Genomic DNA, 17,032 nt, shown 5'->3' with positions numbered 1-17,032 from the left:
TAATTATTTTATCTACTAAAGCTGAACACTGCATTCCCATGAACCAGCAATTCTACTCTAATAGAAGTGCCTATCTGGGTGCACGGAAAGATAAGGAATGTTCATAAAGATAGTATCTCTAACAGGTAAACACTAGAAGCTACCAAATGTCCATCAATAGTAGGAAAGCTGATCATGTCATTGCACAGTCATGCAACAGAATATTATATCAGTTCAGTCACTCAGTCACGTCCGACTCTTTTCGACCCCATGGACTACAGCACGCCAAGCTTCCCTGTCCACCGCCAACTCCTGAAGCTTGCTCAAACTCATGTCCATCAAGTTGATGATGCCATCTAACCATCTCATCCTCTCCTCCTGCCTTCAATCTTTCCCAGTATCAGGATCTTTTTCCAATGAGTCAGTTCTTCGCACCAGGTGGCCAAAGTACTGGAGTTTCTGCTTCAGCATCAGTCCTTCCAATGAATATTCAGGACTGATTTCCTTTAGAATGGACTGGTTGGATCTCCTTGCAGCCCAAGGGACTCTAAAGAGTCTTCTCCAATACCACAACTCAAAAGCATCAATTCTTCAGCACTCAGCTTTCTTTTAGTCCAACTCTCACATCCATACACGACTACTGGAAAAACCATAGCTTTGACTAGACAGACCTTTGTCAGCAAAGCAATGTCTCTGCTTTTTAATATGCTGTCTAGATTGGTCATAGCTTTTCTTCCAAGGAGCAAGTGTCTTTTAATTTTACGGATGCAGTCACCATCGGCAGTGATTTTGGAGTCCAAGAAAATAAGGTCTGTCACTATTTCCATTGTTTACCCATCTATGTGCATGAAGTGATGGGACCAGAAAAGCTGACCATGTTGTGGTACAGCCATGCAATAGAATATTATACACAACAATGTAAAAGCTGAACTCCTGCCATAGGCAACAACATGGATGAATTTCATAGACACTAATGTTGAGTGAAAAATTCAGATACAAAAAATATATATACTATGTTTTCCGATTCATACGGCATCAAAGACAGATGTTGATTACTTTGGAGGTAAGGACTGGGAGGTTGTACAGGAGACCCTGGGGTTGTGGGCAGTTCTCTATCCTCGTTAGAGTATGCTTGCTATGTAAAATTTATCAGAATTCTTGAGATCATGCACTTCACTTAATGTAAGATGACTTAATTTTTCCAACTTAAAAATAAATACTAAATAAATTTCTGATACAAGTTTGTTCCCAGGCACCTGTCTCTTTCTCAGAAATAGCAGATACCAACACAATCAGCTCAGTTGAGTTGCTCAGTTGTGTATGACTCTTTGCAGACACTTACAAGGGCTTCCCCATGTGGCACTAGTGGTAGAGAACCTGCCTGACAATGCAGGAGACATAGGAGATGTGGGTTCAATCCCTGAGTAAAGAACCCGCCTGCCAGTGCAGGAGACATAAGAGATGCAGATTCAATCCCTGGGCAGGGAAGATCCCCTGGAGGAAGGCATGGCAAAATCCACTACAGAATTCTGGAATTCTAGAGAATTCCACAGACAAAGAAGCCTGGCGGGCGACAGTGCATAGGTTCACAAAGAGTCAGACACGACTGAAGAGACTTAGCATGCATGCGTGCCTACTCCTACAAACAGAACTCGAGGGTATTTTAAGGGCTTTCAACCTAGGATCAAGCTTTTCTTATACCTTTTTTTTTTTTTTTAATTTTTGTGGGCTTAATTTTTGGACATGCCATGCAGCATGAGGGATCTTTTGTCCCTAACCAGGGGTCAAACCCATGGTCTCAACACTGGACCACCAGGGATATCTTTTTTTTTTTTCTTTGGAAGAATGATTCCCCTTCTGCTTGGGAATAAACCATTCTCTGTATTTGATGGATCTACAGCATAAGGAGGATGGAATGCGAGATGAGAAGGAATGGGCGCTGACCCCACCGATGAGCCCTATCAGAGGGACCAGCCCACATAAGCAATGGCGTAACTAACAGAGGAGCCAGCAACAGCCTCTGAACGCTCCATCAGCTATTCTCCAGTGGGTATTTACGACAGAAATCATTTGCGCATCCGTTATTCAGTGCACTCCACCCTGGATGGGTTACTGAATGGTACCTTTCTTGCCAGAGAGTGGCCACTTTTGCAAAAGGATGGGATTCCCTAGACAAGCCCTTCCACCAATCAGGAAGTTCTGGAGAAGAAAGAAAACCTGACTGGAAACGAATTAGAAAGGTAAAAAGGTAAATCTGTTTTTGCCATGGTAACTAAGGTTTGCCCATACCTAGATTTATTTCGTTGACTGAAGTGGTTTTGTGGGTGTAAGTGATTTTTGAAGAGCAAATTAAAAAGACTTTTTATAAGTCCCAGTAGACAATATGTAGTATTAGCTAATGGCAGTTGCCATCTCTAAAATAATTACTTTTATAATAATCTGTTTATTAATGAAGTGATCTGCAAAATGGATAATGGTTTCTTAAGATTTAAAGCACAGGGGTTCTTTCTTCCACTTCATTTTGCTTTTATTTTTTTGCAAAAGTATACTATGAAGTGACTCAAAATTTGCTGACAGATTTTACATACAATAATTTCAGAAATGCATGTTCAAGTGGGTTGAATAAACCCATATTTCTTATATTGTGCCCTTAAATTATTCCCTCTGGTAAGAAAAATGTTCCAAGATTGATTGTGGTGAGGCTTGCACCTCTCTGTAAATTTACTAAAATCGCACACTTAACATGAGTAAATGTTTTGGTCTGTAAATTATAACTCAATAAAATTGTTTTGGAAAAAAAGACAAAAAATAAAATTAATTGAACATTTAAAAAATTACTCTGTTTCTCCGATCTTGTCACAGAAATGCTGAGTGTTGAAAAGGGAAATGGTGATAACTACGCAAAAGCAAGATGCTAGCATGGGGAAACGACGATCCAAGAGTCCTAGTGGACCACAGACTGAGCGAAGAACACAAGTTAGCAACGCAATGTTCTTTTAAGGAATCAAGACCCTACTGAGAAACGTTCTAGAAGCAGCACCTCTCTTGCCTTAACACCAGAGTTCTGGCAGGAGAACAGACCCTGGGGACTCCCCACCCCAGCACCTTCTAACTTACCACCCCTGCTACTTCCTCTTATATTCATTAATTACCACTTTGTTCAGTCCTTGTGTTGACTAGTAACGGTTAGCAGCCACAGACCTGTGGACTCTGACCTCCCCAAGGGCAGGACTTGTGTTGCATTCTCCTTGTACCCAGAATCAGTGAAAACCCCCGTAACTCGCAGAAAATAAGTGCATAGTGAGGGCAGTTACTGCCCTTAGCTGAGTACCTGGCATAGACAAGGTGTCTAAATGATAGCTTCCTTCCTTTCTAGACTCTCAGGTGCTCAGTCAATTCTGACCTTACAACATAGGCTTGGTGAAGGCTGCCATGGCACTGCTGTATGAAGCATCTAGAAACCACCTGCCAGGAGGGTGAACCAGGCCCTAGCAATTGAACAGGCACCGAACCCAACAGACCCAAGGCCCTTCCCCTCCGCTCCTACCACCCAGCCACCGCTCAGCATCACAGTCAGATCATAGCCTCCACCCCCAGGCAAGCCCCTCCTCTGCCCTGTGGCCTCTGCTGCTGGCCGCTACATCCTGGTGTCACCAGTGATCACCGCCCCCCTGCTGCAGCCCGCCAACAGGTGCTCCAGACTTCTCTCCAGCCAGGCTGTGCTCAACCCACATCCAGCTCTGCTCTGACCCAGAGCCCAGCCCGGCACAGCTAAGCATGATGAGAGCTGGGCTGCAGGAGCCGGACAATTCTGACATGCTGTGGTTCCAAATGGTCAAGGTAGAACACACTGGAAGGATGGCCAGAGAAAAGACATGACGTGTTCATTGTCATGCTCATGGCCCCAAGGCAGCGGTGAGTGGCAGAGCAAAGACTGAAACCCAGGGCCCTCGACTTTGGGCCTGGTCTACGCCGTGAGTTGGTCATGTGACCTTGAGCACAGCTCCGAGCCTCAGTGTTGCCATCTGTAAAATGGGGCACTGGCTTGTCTGTCGTTCAGCTTTACAGATGCTGGAAGCAATGTTCCAGCACAGAGTATCTGGGCAGGGGACTCCCCCACTGCCCACCTCATCAGGGCCTGAAGTCCAGTCTCTGGGGATGTGGGCGTCAACGGGATGCTGCCACTTTTATATCTGCCCTGGGACCCAAATGCCCCTGTCACCATGGTGCTCCTGTTGCCTCACTGAACTGCTAGGCTTTTAGCCTGCATTTCTGGGATCTTTTTATACACTCTGCCTGACGACTCTGTTACTTTGGGTTAAAAACAAACTTATACGGCTGTGTAACCTTTGGTCTACAAAGATTGTCAGATCTGAATTCAGAAAATAACACTGTTCCAGACTCCTGTTGCTGAGAAGGTGCAAGGTGACAAAATCCAGGAGGGGCAAAAGCTGTGAGCTGAGGATGCTAAGGATGATCGCCGGGGGAGGCCACTTAAATTTCATGGGTACCCAGAAATGTCTGACTTATATGACATTTTAGAAAAAAACAAGCTGCAATAATGTCACCACTAAATTAACACCATTAAAGAAAAACGATTATTAGTGCTTAGAATCATGGGCTCTAAGAATAATAATAATAAACATGCGCAGTACAGCATCAGAGTGGTGAGAGTCTCAGTTCTTAGAGTCAGAGTCTAGTTTGATTCCAGCCTCACCATTTTTCCTGGTGGTTTACTGTGTTTTGTAATTGTTCCACGGCTCCAACTCTCCATTTGTTGAGTGGAAATAATGCCCAACTCTTCAAGACAGTGAGTGATCAAATTAAATGAGGCAATATATAAAGGGCTTGTAGTAGACAGAACAACAACCCTCCCAAAGATGTCATCATCTTAGTCCTCAAAGCCTGTGAATATGATACCTTACATGACAAAAGGAACTCTGCAGGTGTGATAAAACTAAGGACCCTGCGACGGGGACATGAATCTAGATGGTCAAACCCAGTGTAATCACAAGAGTCCTTCTGAGAGGGAAGTCATGGGATCAGGGGCGGAGGAGATGTGATAACAGAAGCAGAGAGAAAGAGAAGACAGACTTAAGATGTTACATCGCTAACCTGGAATGACAGAGGTAGGGACCAAAAGCCAAGGAATGCAGGCAGCCTCTTGAAACTGAAAAAGGATATTCTGCTAGAGCTTCCAGAAGGAATATAGGCCTACAGACCCCTTGATTTTACATTTCTGGGCCCCAGAACAGTAAGAAAATAACTTTGTATTGAGTTATGTCACTAATTTTATAGTAATTTCTGTTGTTGTTTAGTCATGAAGTCATGTACGACTCTTTGTGACCCCATGAACTGTAGCATTCCAGGCTTCCCTGCCCTTCATTATCTCTTGGAGTTTGTTCAAACTCATGTCCATTGAGTCAGTGATAACATCCAACCATCTCATCCTCTGTTGCCCCCTTCTCCTCTTGCCCTCAATCTTTCCCAGCATCAGGGTCTTTTCCAGTGAGTCAGTTCTTCATATCAGGTGGCCAAAGTACTGGAGCTTCAGCAACAGTCTTTCCAATGAATACGCAGGGTTGATTTCCTTTAGGATTGCCTGGTTTGATCTCCTTGCTGCCCAAGGGACTCTCAGGAATCTTCTCCAACACCACAGTTCAAAACCATCAATCCTTCGGTGCTCAGCCTTCTTTATGGTCCAGCTCTCACATCAGTACATGACTACTGGAAAAACCATAGCTTTGATTATTGGGACCTTTGTCAGCAAAGTGATGTCTCTGCTTTTTAATATGCTGTCTAGGTTTTCCATAGCTTTTCTTCTAAGTAATTGGTGACAACAGCCAAAACGCTAATATAGGACTTTGGAGCCCACTTTAACACTATGCCTGGCACCTGTTAAGTTATCACTAAATGGTGCCCAGTCATATAGCTACTGATACTTGTAGGGGCTGTCGTGTTTTCTTTGTGGCCAAATACCCATTCAGATGTCTTCACCTTTTACTTGAAGTCCCAATGAGGGATCTTCTCTCTCCACTTGGTCATGTCAATTAACAGGTGCTCTGATCTGTAAGAAGCCTATCGACTTGGGAAGCTCTGAAATGGCTGAAGAAAGTTCATTCTTATGTAAACCTGAAATCTTCCCATCTGGCCCTTTGAAATCTGCCTGGGTCCCTCTGCTCCTGAGATGCCTTCAGACAACTGCATACAGGTCTCAGCTAACCCCAAGGCTTCATAGCCAACCTCAGAGTTCATACAGGGCTTTGGGCAACTGAACAACATCTTTGATGTCCTGTTCCTGCATTTTTCTCTCAGAGCATAGCTACTGCCTCTTAGCCCTGGATTTGCATGGGGATGGGCGGGGTGGGGGGCACTGTTTGAACCCACCTGCTCAATCCTATTGTTTGTCTGTTTCATTTCACATCATTACATTTAGATTAATATTTGAGCCTTTTCTTTGGGCCTTGTTATGCCAATCAATGTACTCTCTACACATCATCTCAAGATTTCAGGATTAACGAAGTCATTTATGTCTGCCTTACTAATAAAAATATCAGATGGAACTATGACTGTGGCCTTTCACTAGAAATGTACTTTCATGCTGACAGTGATTAGCATCTTTGGGTATGTATTACCCAAATACTAGTCTGCAGTTGAAATTACTTTATCTTGCACATAAATTTGTCATGAGATTCCTTGACAAATACCCACCTGAGGTATGCTTTGCTTCTACACAGCTAACACAATTCCCTGACATAATAATCTAGCAAGCCTATCACAAAACTGGGACTACAGTTTCCTTGTTGTGGCTTGCTCTTAAAAGAAGCCACACAGGCTTCTAGAGAATTCTCCAGTTTTCATATACTCACAAATCAGCCTTCAATAATCAGCTTCATGAGGGTGAATAGGATATCCCCATTTTTGTAGCCTGCAGAATCTTTTCCACTCTTTAATAATAAAAATCATATTTTCCCATCTCTCGTGTTCCATTTTCTTTCCCACTCTCTATGCTCCTTAAAGATTATCAGCAGAGACTCTACAGCTCCGGTGGTAAGTTCTCTCTACTCCCTGGGGTGTAATTTGTCCTGGCCAACAGACTTGAGCTCATTTACAGCAGGTTGGTGCTTGTTATAATCTCTTTATTCATCTTGAACTTCAATTTTCTCTTACCACAGTTTTCCTTTTCTTTTTAGTCAGTAGATTGTTCTCTGTGACAGAGAAAAAGGAGGTAAAATCTGCTTTCTTGCTGTCATTCTAAAATGCAACAGCATCACATTACTTGGTCTACTCTAAACCCATGAGTGACTGGTTCCCCTTCGACTCCAGCAGTGATTCTCAAACTCTTCTAAGGTGCTTGTTAAAAATGCAGATTCTCCAGAGAATTCACCTCGCAGAGGCTCAGTTGATTGCGACATTAGTTAGGATAACACTAATCGCAAAAACAAACAAACCAAAAATAATAAAATGGTTCAAATATAATAGAATTTTATTTCCTGTTTCTTGAAGTCCCAAAATGGGTGTTCCAGATCAGTGAGTGGCCCTCTCCAAACAGTAAGTTAGAGACCCAGAGATTCCTGGGTTTTGTTTCACTGCCATCTTTAATTTGCAGCTTCCAAGAGCTCCGTGTTTGCCTGTATCAACACGGAGAGAGGGAAAAGAGCACAGAAAGTGCAAGGGCAGATTTTAATGGCTCAGGTCTGGAAATGGCATGTATTACTTCCATGCATATTTCATTAACACGAGTGCATCTAACTAAAAAGGAAACTAGGCAATATAGCCTAACTGCAAAGGAGGCTGGGAGATACAGTCCAACTGCAGGGGTGCTGGGAGATGTAGTCTAGCCCAGGAAAAAGATGAAAAGGTTATGGCGAAGAATCTGCTGATGTGGATGCTGTTATTATTATTGTCTATAAGTCATGTCTGATTCTTTCTACCCCATGAACAGCAGTATGCCAGGCTTCCCTGTCCTTCAGTATCTCTGGGAGTTTGCTCAAACTGGCATCCATTGAGTCCCCTGAGTCCATGGTGATCCATCCAACTATCTTATGCTCTGTCGTCCCGTTCACCTACATTTAAATTTCCCAGCATGGAGGTCTTTTCCAATGAGTCAGTTCTTCACATCAGGTGGCCAAAGTATAAGAGCTTCAGCTTCAGCATCAGTCTTTCCAATGAATATTCAGGGTTGATTTCCTTAAGGATTGGCTGGTTTGATCTCCTTGCAGTCCAAGGGACTCTCAAGAGTCTTCTCCAACACCACAATTTGAAGGCATCAATTCTTCGGCACACTCAACCTTCTTTTTGGTCCAGCTCTCACATCCATACATGACTACTTGAAAAACCACAGCTTTGACTATATAGACCTTTGTTAGCAAAGTGATGTCTCTCCTCTTTGAGACACTATCTAGATGTGTCATACCTTTTCTTCCAAGGAGCAGGCATCTTTTAATTTCATGGCCATAGTCACTCTTGACAGTGATTTTAGAGCCCAAGAAAATAAAACCTGCCGCTGCTTTTACTTTTTCCCCATCTATTTGCCATGAAGTGATGGGACCAGATGCCATGATCTTAGTGTTTTGAATGATGAGTTTTAAGCCAGCTTTTTCACTCTCCTCTTTCACCTTCATCAAGATGCTCTTTAGTTCCTCTTCAACTTCTACCATTAAGGTGGTATCATCTGCATATCTGAGGCTGTTGATATTTCTCCCAGCAATCTTGATTCCAGCTGGTGTTTCATCCAGCCCAGCATTTCGCGTGATGTACTCTGCATATAAATTAAATAAGAAAGGTGATAGTATACAGCCTTGTCATACTCTTTTCCCAATTTTGAACCAGTCCATTGTTCCATGTCCTGTTCTAACTGTTGCTTCTTGACCTGCATACAGGTTTCCCAGGAGACAGGTAAGGTGGTCGGGTATTCCCATCCCTGTAAGAATTTTCCAGTTTGTTGTGATCCACAGAGTCAAAGGCTTTAGCATAGTCAATGAAGCAAAAGTAGATGTTTTCCTGGAATTCGTTTGTTTTTTCTATGATCCAACAAAAAAGTTGGCAATTTGATCTCTGGTTTCTCTGCCTTTTCTACACCCACCTTGTACATCTGAAAGTTCTCAGTTCACATACTGCTGAAGCCTAGCTTGAAAGATTTTGAGCATAACCTTGCTGCTGCTGCTGCTACGTTGCTTCAGTCGTGTCCAACTCTGTGCGACCCCAGAGACGGCAGCCCACCAGGCTCCCCCATCCCTGGCAAGAATACTGGAGTGGGTTGCCATTTCCTTACTAGCATACAAAATCAGCACAACTGTATGGTAGTCTGAATATTTTTTGGTGTTGCCTTTCTTTGGGACTGGAATGAAAACTGACCTTTTCCAGTCATGAGGCCACTGCTGAGTTTTCCAAATTTGCTGGTGTATTGAGTGCAGCACTTTGACAGCATCATCTTTTAGTATTTGAAATAGCTCAGCTAGAATTTCATCACCTCCACTAGCTTTGTTCATAGTAACACTTCCTAAGGCCCACTTGACTTCACACTCCAGGATGTCTGCCTCTAAGTGAGTGACCACACCATCGTGGTTATCCAAGTCACTAAGACCTTTTTTGTGCATTTCTTCTGTGTATTCTTCCCACCTCTTCTTAATCTCCTCTGCTTGTTAAGTCCTCACCATTTCTGTCCTTTATCAGGTCTATCTTTGCATGAAATGTTCCATGTAAATCCATGGCTGATTCATGTCAATGTATGGAAAAAACCACTACAATATTGTAAACTAATTAGCCTCCAACTAATAAAAAGAAATGAAAAAAAAAAAAAGAAATGTTCCCTTAATAGCTCTAATTTTCCTGAACAGATCTCTAGTCTAGCATTCTAATGCTAAGTTCTGGTTATTTCTAATAAAATTTTACATTAGCCAAAACTCTGGCTAATTTTGAAATTGACCTGAAACTACACTAAAATTATCAAGAGTTTAGAATTAAGATAGAAGATACCCACCTGTTGCTTTCTAGGAAAATTCACAGCAACCTAAATGAAATGTGACCAATTTGCAACCCTTTTCCTGAATTGGCAATAAGTAAACCTATAAAGAACTGAAAATTTTTAAAGAAATCATCTGGTAAATATTTTTCAAAGGTTTAGACGCAGTGAAAAATGTTAACATAAAAACCTGCAGTGTTACACTTGTCGAGGATTAGCATTTGTCTGCAAAGTCTAAAGGAGAAATCTCTTATCTCAATAATACTACATTCTTCCATTTGTAATAGCCTCTCATTTTTTAAACAGCTTCTATTCGAAACATCTTTAATGACCTGATACAAATGCGCCTTTCTTTATACAATCAGGTAACCTGGCACATTTGCCCTGCTTTCCCTTAGAGATCCTATCTGTAGAACCCATTCATCTTGTGTGCTTAATACCTCTAACCCAGCTCCTCCCTTTGGGTTCTGTCTGTTTTATTTCATTCCTAAATGTCTCCTCTTGCCCCATGTTTTAACCTGTAAATTGCTCGAGACATCTTGAAAGCAGGCAGGTCACAAGCCTTAAATAAATAAAAATAAATTAATGTGTTTCTGCCCAGTTGTATATGAACGGAATGTCTAATAAATCAGCCACAGATTAAATATCAAAGGGGAAAGCTTCACTTATGGGCAGTTCATGCATTCTTTTGTAATGTAAACTAGCAAATCCTTCTGTTTTATGATTTTGAATTTTCATATATCATATTTTCTTATATTAAGAGATGGACCAGATGGTGACTTTTATCACAGACTCAGGCAATTATTAAGACCCTTAGTAAATATCTAGTAAGTACTCTGAGTTCAGGCCCTACTGCTTTCTCTTCCTTGTCGCCTCTGACTCCGTGGGGACAGGGCCTCTGGGGCCAGTGTGTTGACAGTCGTGTTTCCCCGGAGCATGACCTCACAAATTCTTCCTCCCAGACCCACTGCACAGAAAGTGCATGCAGTTGCACAAATTCAAGTAGGGATAAGCATTGAAGATGAAATACAGGGATACATATTCCAAAGGACCCAAAATAGCTGAAATAACTAGAAACTTCACCTGCAAACTGAGATTTATCTCAGAATCTGAGAGTGCCTGAAGCTTGATTCCCAACACCTCTGTGTTTGGGGAGAATAGTGAACTTGTTTCCTTGGAGGAGGAGCTGCCTTTTGCTTGTGAACATGACAGGTAGCCTCAATTTGGGGACTTGAAATAAATGGGCTTCCCTGGTTGCTCAGATAGTAAGGAATCTGCCTGCAATGCAGGAGACCCAGGTTGGATCCCTGAGTCAGAATGATCCCCTGGAGAACAAAACGGCAACCCACTCCAGTGTTCTTGCCTAGAAAATCCCACGGACAGAAGAGTCTGGTGGGCTACAGTCCATGGGGTCGCAGAAAGTTGGACATGACTCAGCAACTAACACACACATGGAAATAAATCATAACTCCTGAGACAGAGCCCTGGACCTGGCCGTCGTCATGAAATAGCGGATGAAAAGGAGATTTGTGGCCAACGGCTCTGCATGGTGGCCCCTCTGCCTCCCACTGTGTTCCCCTCCACTGCCCACGTGGACTGCCACACTCTCGGGCAGCCTGAGTCCAGGCAAAAGGCAGAGAGCACAAGGCCCTCTGTTGTAGAGACAGACCAGGCAGTCACCTGCCCTGGACGGTCTTGTTCCACTTCCGGTCCAATAAAGGGCTCTGAAATGACCACACTCATGAAATGGTTTTGGCCCCAAGTCATACTGAAATCTCAGAAGGAGACGAAAGACACTGGCACCAGTGGATTCTGGAGTCAAACAGGGGACTGGCAGGACCGTAACCTCTTTATTCTTAAAAACAGCTTAAAAAATATGTATGCAAAGAAGTACGAGGATTCAATCTTCTCTCAAAAGTCTCTTGAATTTTCCCTTTCGTGAAATCCTGCTTCCGTGATCGAAAGACTACTCTAACACTCCAATAAAATGTTCCTTACAACTATCCTCCCAATCATTTGGGTCTTCTTTTTACACTGTCTCATAGAAAAGCATCAGGCCCTTCTTAAACACCAAAGAAGTAAAATGAAATTTTGGTCACTGTGAACAATTCAACGGCCAATAAATATGTATTGAGCAACTAGGAAACCCACTCCTTTGACCACTGTGTTTGAAGAATCGTTTTATCAGAGCAGGGAAAGAAGAATCTGCTCTCTTAAAATGCCCAAGCAGTGTCTCCTGTCGGTTTGGGAGTCAGAACCATCCAGGAAAATTGCTAGTGGCTCTGTCTAATTAGCACTCCTGCCACCTGCAAACAACTGGTACTAAAAAAAGGTGCTGAATTCCTGCCATTGAAAATGCCAAAAAAGACACCACCACTTTCACTCTGAATCTTAGAATCTAATAGTTCACTGATTTGGGCAAAGAAAGAAAATACATTTTCATTTTCATCCAAAGGAAATGACTGCTAACAACAAGCCGTGTCCCAGAAACTAGCACACCTGGATGAGTTCCCCAATCCAAGGATCTATCATCCTCTGTCCTCCTGGCCCAAGGCTCCTCTGCTTCCCATGGAAACCTCCTCCCTCCTCAGGTCCAGCTTGAGACCTGTCTCCTCCAGGAAGCCCTCCTAACCAGCCCAGCTCTTACAGATCGTCCCCGAGACCCCACAACACTTGGAGTCTTTTCCCCACATCTGAGCACTAAGTTATGTTTCTTGATAACAACTGTTTTTACCTTAGCCTCTGTCAAGAACAAGAACCAAGTACAGTAGTCCCACCTTATCTGCAGGGAATACCTCCCAAGGCCTCCAGTGGATGCATGAAGCTGTGGATAGTACCAGACCCGACAGGCATTGTGTTTTTTCCTGTACTAACAGGCAGGTGGTGGATATGCTAGACAAAGAGCTGATTCACATCATGGGCTTCTCTGATAGCTCAGACGGTAGAGAATCTGCCTGCAATGCAAGAGACCTGGGTTTAATCCTTGGGTCAGAAAGATCCCCTGGAGAAGGGACTGGCTACCCACTCCAGTATTCTTGCCAAGAGAATTCCATGGACAGGAAGGATATAGTCTTCCTATAGTCTTCCTTTGGAGTTGCAAAGAGTTGGACATGACTGAACAATTAACACCTTCACTTTCAAAGGGCAGGTGGTGGATACACGGGACAAAGAGGTGATTTACATCCTGGGCAGGATAGCATGAGATTTCATCACACTACTCAGAATGGCACGCAATTGAAAACCTATGAATTGTTTTATTTCTGGAATTTCCCATTTAATATTTTCAGACAGAGGCTGACCACAAGTAACTGAAACTGCAGATAAGGGTGGGGTGTGAGGGGGAAATTCTATATTACATTTGGATGCCTCCACCACTTTTCAGAAACAGGGTGAAGCTGAGCAAAGTGTGAGGCACCTTGCACCTTCCCAGCACTCCTGAGAGCACCCACCAAAAGGCTGGGCAGGAGGCCCTCCGCAGACTGCTGATTGCGGGACTAGGATGTGTCTTCACCACAGAGCAGGGTGGCCACAGCGAAAATACAGCAGCTGTGACTTCTTACTTCCTGCTCTAATCAACACCATGGGGCTGAAATGCAGGACACACAGTAGGTGCTAAATAGATTTTTATGGATTGATTAACCACTGGAGGGACAGTGACTTATGTAGGATTTATTCGTGCTTTTGATGCCAAATGAGGGTGATTTTAGCGGAACAGAATGTTAGGAAAACAAAACAACAAACACAAAACCCGCCCAGCAGCGAGGCTGGCTTCTGCTCTATTTATACCCACTGAGCTCCTGGAAACAGATGTCCTCTCAGACCTGAGGGTTTCTGATGAGGGGTCCACTCTTCCTAGTGACCTGTGCATTCAGTAATCAGAGACAAGACTTTCCTCTTCCACACCAGCCCTCTGTGAGGCCAAATCAGCCTCCACTGTGTCTTCTCCAAGGGAAAAGACCTGGGTTAATGACAAAGGAAACTACATTTGTGTGCTGAGTATGATGAAAAGGACAAAGGGTTTGGAAACAACCAAGCAGTCTCTGTTTCCAGCTCTTCCACTCACTGGCTGTGTGATTTCAGATCACCTACCCTCTCTGGGCTTCCCTGATAGCTCAGTTGATAAAAAAAAATCTGCCTTTAATGCAGGAGACCCCAGTTGATTCCTGGGTTGGGAAGATCTGCTGGAGAAGGGATAGGCTACCCTCTCCAGTATTCTTCAGCTTCCCTTGTGGCTCAGCTGGTAAAGAATGTGCCTGCAATGCGGGAGATCTGGGTTTGATCCCTGAGTTGGGAAAATCCCCTGAAGAAGGGAAAGGTTACCCACTCCAGTATTCGGCCTGGAGAATTCCATGGACTATATAGTCCATGGGGTGGCAAGGAGTTGGACACGACTGAGTGACTTTCACTTTCACTTTCACTCACCCTCTCTGGGACTCAGTGCTTGGGGCCAAGAACACTAACTCCACAGTTTGCTATAATCGGTGACCAGGTATTGTGGGTAGAATACGTGGTACAGTGCTTGGCATAGTGCAACCACCGAGCAAATGAACGCTTTCTTGTGGTTACGATTATAAACACAAACAGGAGAGAAGTCCATCTCAGCCACAGTGGGCACTCCCAGACAGTCCTGCTGTGGCTTCTTCGGGTGATGGCAGTAGCTTTTCCAGCACAAAGTCCTCATCTGACAGACTGCACAAAGGATGGTCTATGCTCTGAGCCGGGCATGCATGTTCTGGTTTATTCCAGTCTACCTCTCTGGGGACCACAAGTCCACTCCTTCACAATCCAGCCACTTGGAGCATAGTCCTGACCTCAGAGCTCAGCTTGGGGCATGTCTGTCAGGACAGGCAGGGCTGGCTTTTGAAGCTCACTCCACAGAGCTCGATCGTGTGTTTCATGGAGAAATCTTTAACCAGAGCTGAAGAAGCTCTCCTGTCTAACACCCAACAAATCCCATTTACCACGAAGAGAGATCCATGCTAACCATGGAGCTTATCCCAAAACCCACAGAGTAGGGCCCTGAATAACCCAGAACAGATCCCAGCTGCCGGCAAGGTCCACGCAGAAAGACAGATCTCTTACACAACACAAACCAGATCCAGTCACCGAGACCCTGGGGAAACAGGGACAGATGACACGAACTGAAGTGGGAGTTCATGTCTAGACCAGACGGGCCCCTTCCTGAATGCACACCAAACAGTCCCTAGCTGGATGGAGCTCCACTGCAGGGGAAGATCTGGGCTTCAGACTCTGGAAATTCTTATTTGCATGCAGGCTCTGGGGATGAGAGAAGGGTGGGGTGAGGACAGGGGAGATGAGCCCACTGTGATTCTAATTCACACAGCTTTCCTCATTCTCCTGATAAGCTGGCACCCCTGGTGAGCTGTTATCAAGATCCAACCCTGAAGGCTTTAAAACACTCCAGCATGGGCACCCTGGGCATCACCTGGGTGGATGCAGATTCAGCAGAGCCTCTCTTCTCTGATAACGCCCTTGGGGAAACTGGGAGAATCCTTACACCTTCACCCAGAGATGTAGCTGAAGGATTCTTAGAGTGCTTATTTCCTGCTTTCATTTGAGAATCACTGAAAATGATTTGTCAGACGTTATGACTGCCTCAAATGGCCAGATCTTAACCTATCCTTTAGCCTGCAAACCTCAGCCACATTTCTATGTCTACACCTGTCCTGTGTAGCCTGGTGGATCCCACAGCTCACAGCGGGTGAACCCACATAGATCATTTCAGAGGACTGCTTCCTACCACATGAATGAACACTGACTCACCTGTGCCTTCCTTCTCCTCTTCCCTCTCAGTGCTTGAGGTGTTAATTAAGTCCTCCTTAAAAATCCCAAGTAATCCTTTCTCCTTTCTCCACTCTACATTACCCTTCAATCACTTTGCATGTACCATGTTAAGAACTTAGCATTCAGACCACACCTCGCATTCCCCTTCAGGTTGTTGGAGGAGCTTTCTTGCACCGGCTCCCACCTGCTCCCCTTCCAAGGCACCCCCCTGTCGCCCTCTCTTCAAAACATCCCCCTTTCCCTAGCTGATCCCCACCATCAAGGGTGGACTCCTTTACCTGTGTCCTCTCCCCTCCCCTAGGCTTCACACACCAAAACTTCATCCGATTTATTTTCTTCTTCTTTTCAGGAAACGCAGTTACTCCATTCAGGGAACACCAATGGGGCCATTTCCCCAGTGTTCTCACTCCCTCTCACTGACAGTCCTCCAGCTACCCTCAGTAGATTATTATTATTTATTATTTATCAGCCGCCACACTGTACTCTGCTTCCCACAAGATATTAAAGAAGACACAATCCCTGAACTGAGTTCACAGCCGAAGAGAGCAGAGGCCTGGATTCAGACATCACAGGAGTGAGCAGAGCGAGAGAGATTTACCAGTCATCCCTCCCCCGGCCCCGGCAGCGGGGGGGCGGGACCTGCAGAGGCCGCCCGGGGCTGGCTCCTCCTAGTTTCAGCCAAAGAACAAGTAGGCCCCCTACCTTCCACAACGCCCCCCCCCTCCCCAATTTCCACCCAGGCCTCAGGCCTCAGCGGCTTTGCCCTGGGGAGTTCGGGGCAGAGGCTGTAGCCCAACAAGACGTTACATTCAGGCTGGAGATGGGGGATGGTGGGGGGTGGGGGTGGGGGGAGATACATTTCCTCTGAAATCAAAACCAAATGAAGGGGTAAGGTAGGGGAGGGAAAGAGGTCAGGGAATAAAAACCAGATCTAGATCTACCAAGAAAGGGGAGACTGGTGCTGAAATTAAATGCTCTGACACAGTGGATAAGCCCGCAAAGGGGCTGCCACCGGCCTCTAGCCAAACCTCTCCTATGAAGGTGGAAGTTAGGGTCCGTGGAGACCGCACGTGGAGACAGAGAAGTGATGGGACTAAGAAAGTCGGTGTAGACAGAACAGGAGTCAGTGAAGACATGGAAGGCTGGGGTGGCCAGGGCAGGGGCTGTCAACAGAGAGGGGTCCTGGGGACTCAAGAGGGTCGGTGTAGACAGGAAAGTCCGTGGACACCGAGGGGAGTCGAGTCTGCACGGGCTAGAAAGGGTCGGTGGTCAGGATTTACGGGG

At 44.8% G+C, this 17,032-nt stretch overlaps 1 protein-coding gene across 9 annotated transcripts in view; it reads right to left on the bottom strand.

Annotated features, from left to right (window-relative positions):
• LOC122442017 (translation initiation factor IF-2-like) overlaps window positions 1–17,032 on the bottom strand; it is a 377,694-nt gene that overhangs the window by 359,628 nt on the left and 1,034 nt on the right. Inside the window, exon 2 of one of the 9 annotated variants that reach the window (XM_043469273.1) lies at window positions 8,680–8,740. The exons of the other annotated variants lie outside the window; for them this stretch is intronic. The gene's annotated coding sequence lies outside the window, so the exon portion shown is untranslated. Of the gene's footprint in view, window positions 1–8,679; window positions 8,741–17,032 lie in introns of those variants that run through there. 9 annotated transcript variants of the gene reach the window in all.

The sequence above is a fragment of the Cervus canadensis genome, chromosome 5, assembly GCF_019320065.1.
Source record: "Cervus canadensis isolate Bull #8, Minnesota chromosome 5, ASM1932006v1, whole genome shotgun sequence".
NCBI lineage: Eukaryota > Metazoa > Chordata > Mammalia > Artiodactyla > Cervidae > Cervus > Cervus canadensis.
Note: the sequence above shows the minus strand (reverse complement) of the source record. Positions and strands in the feature narration are given on the sequence as shown.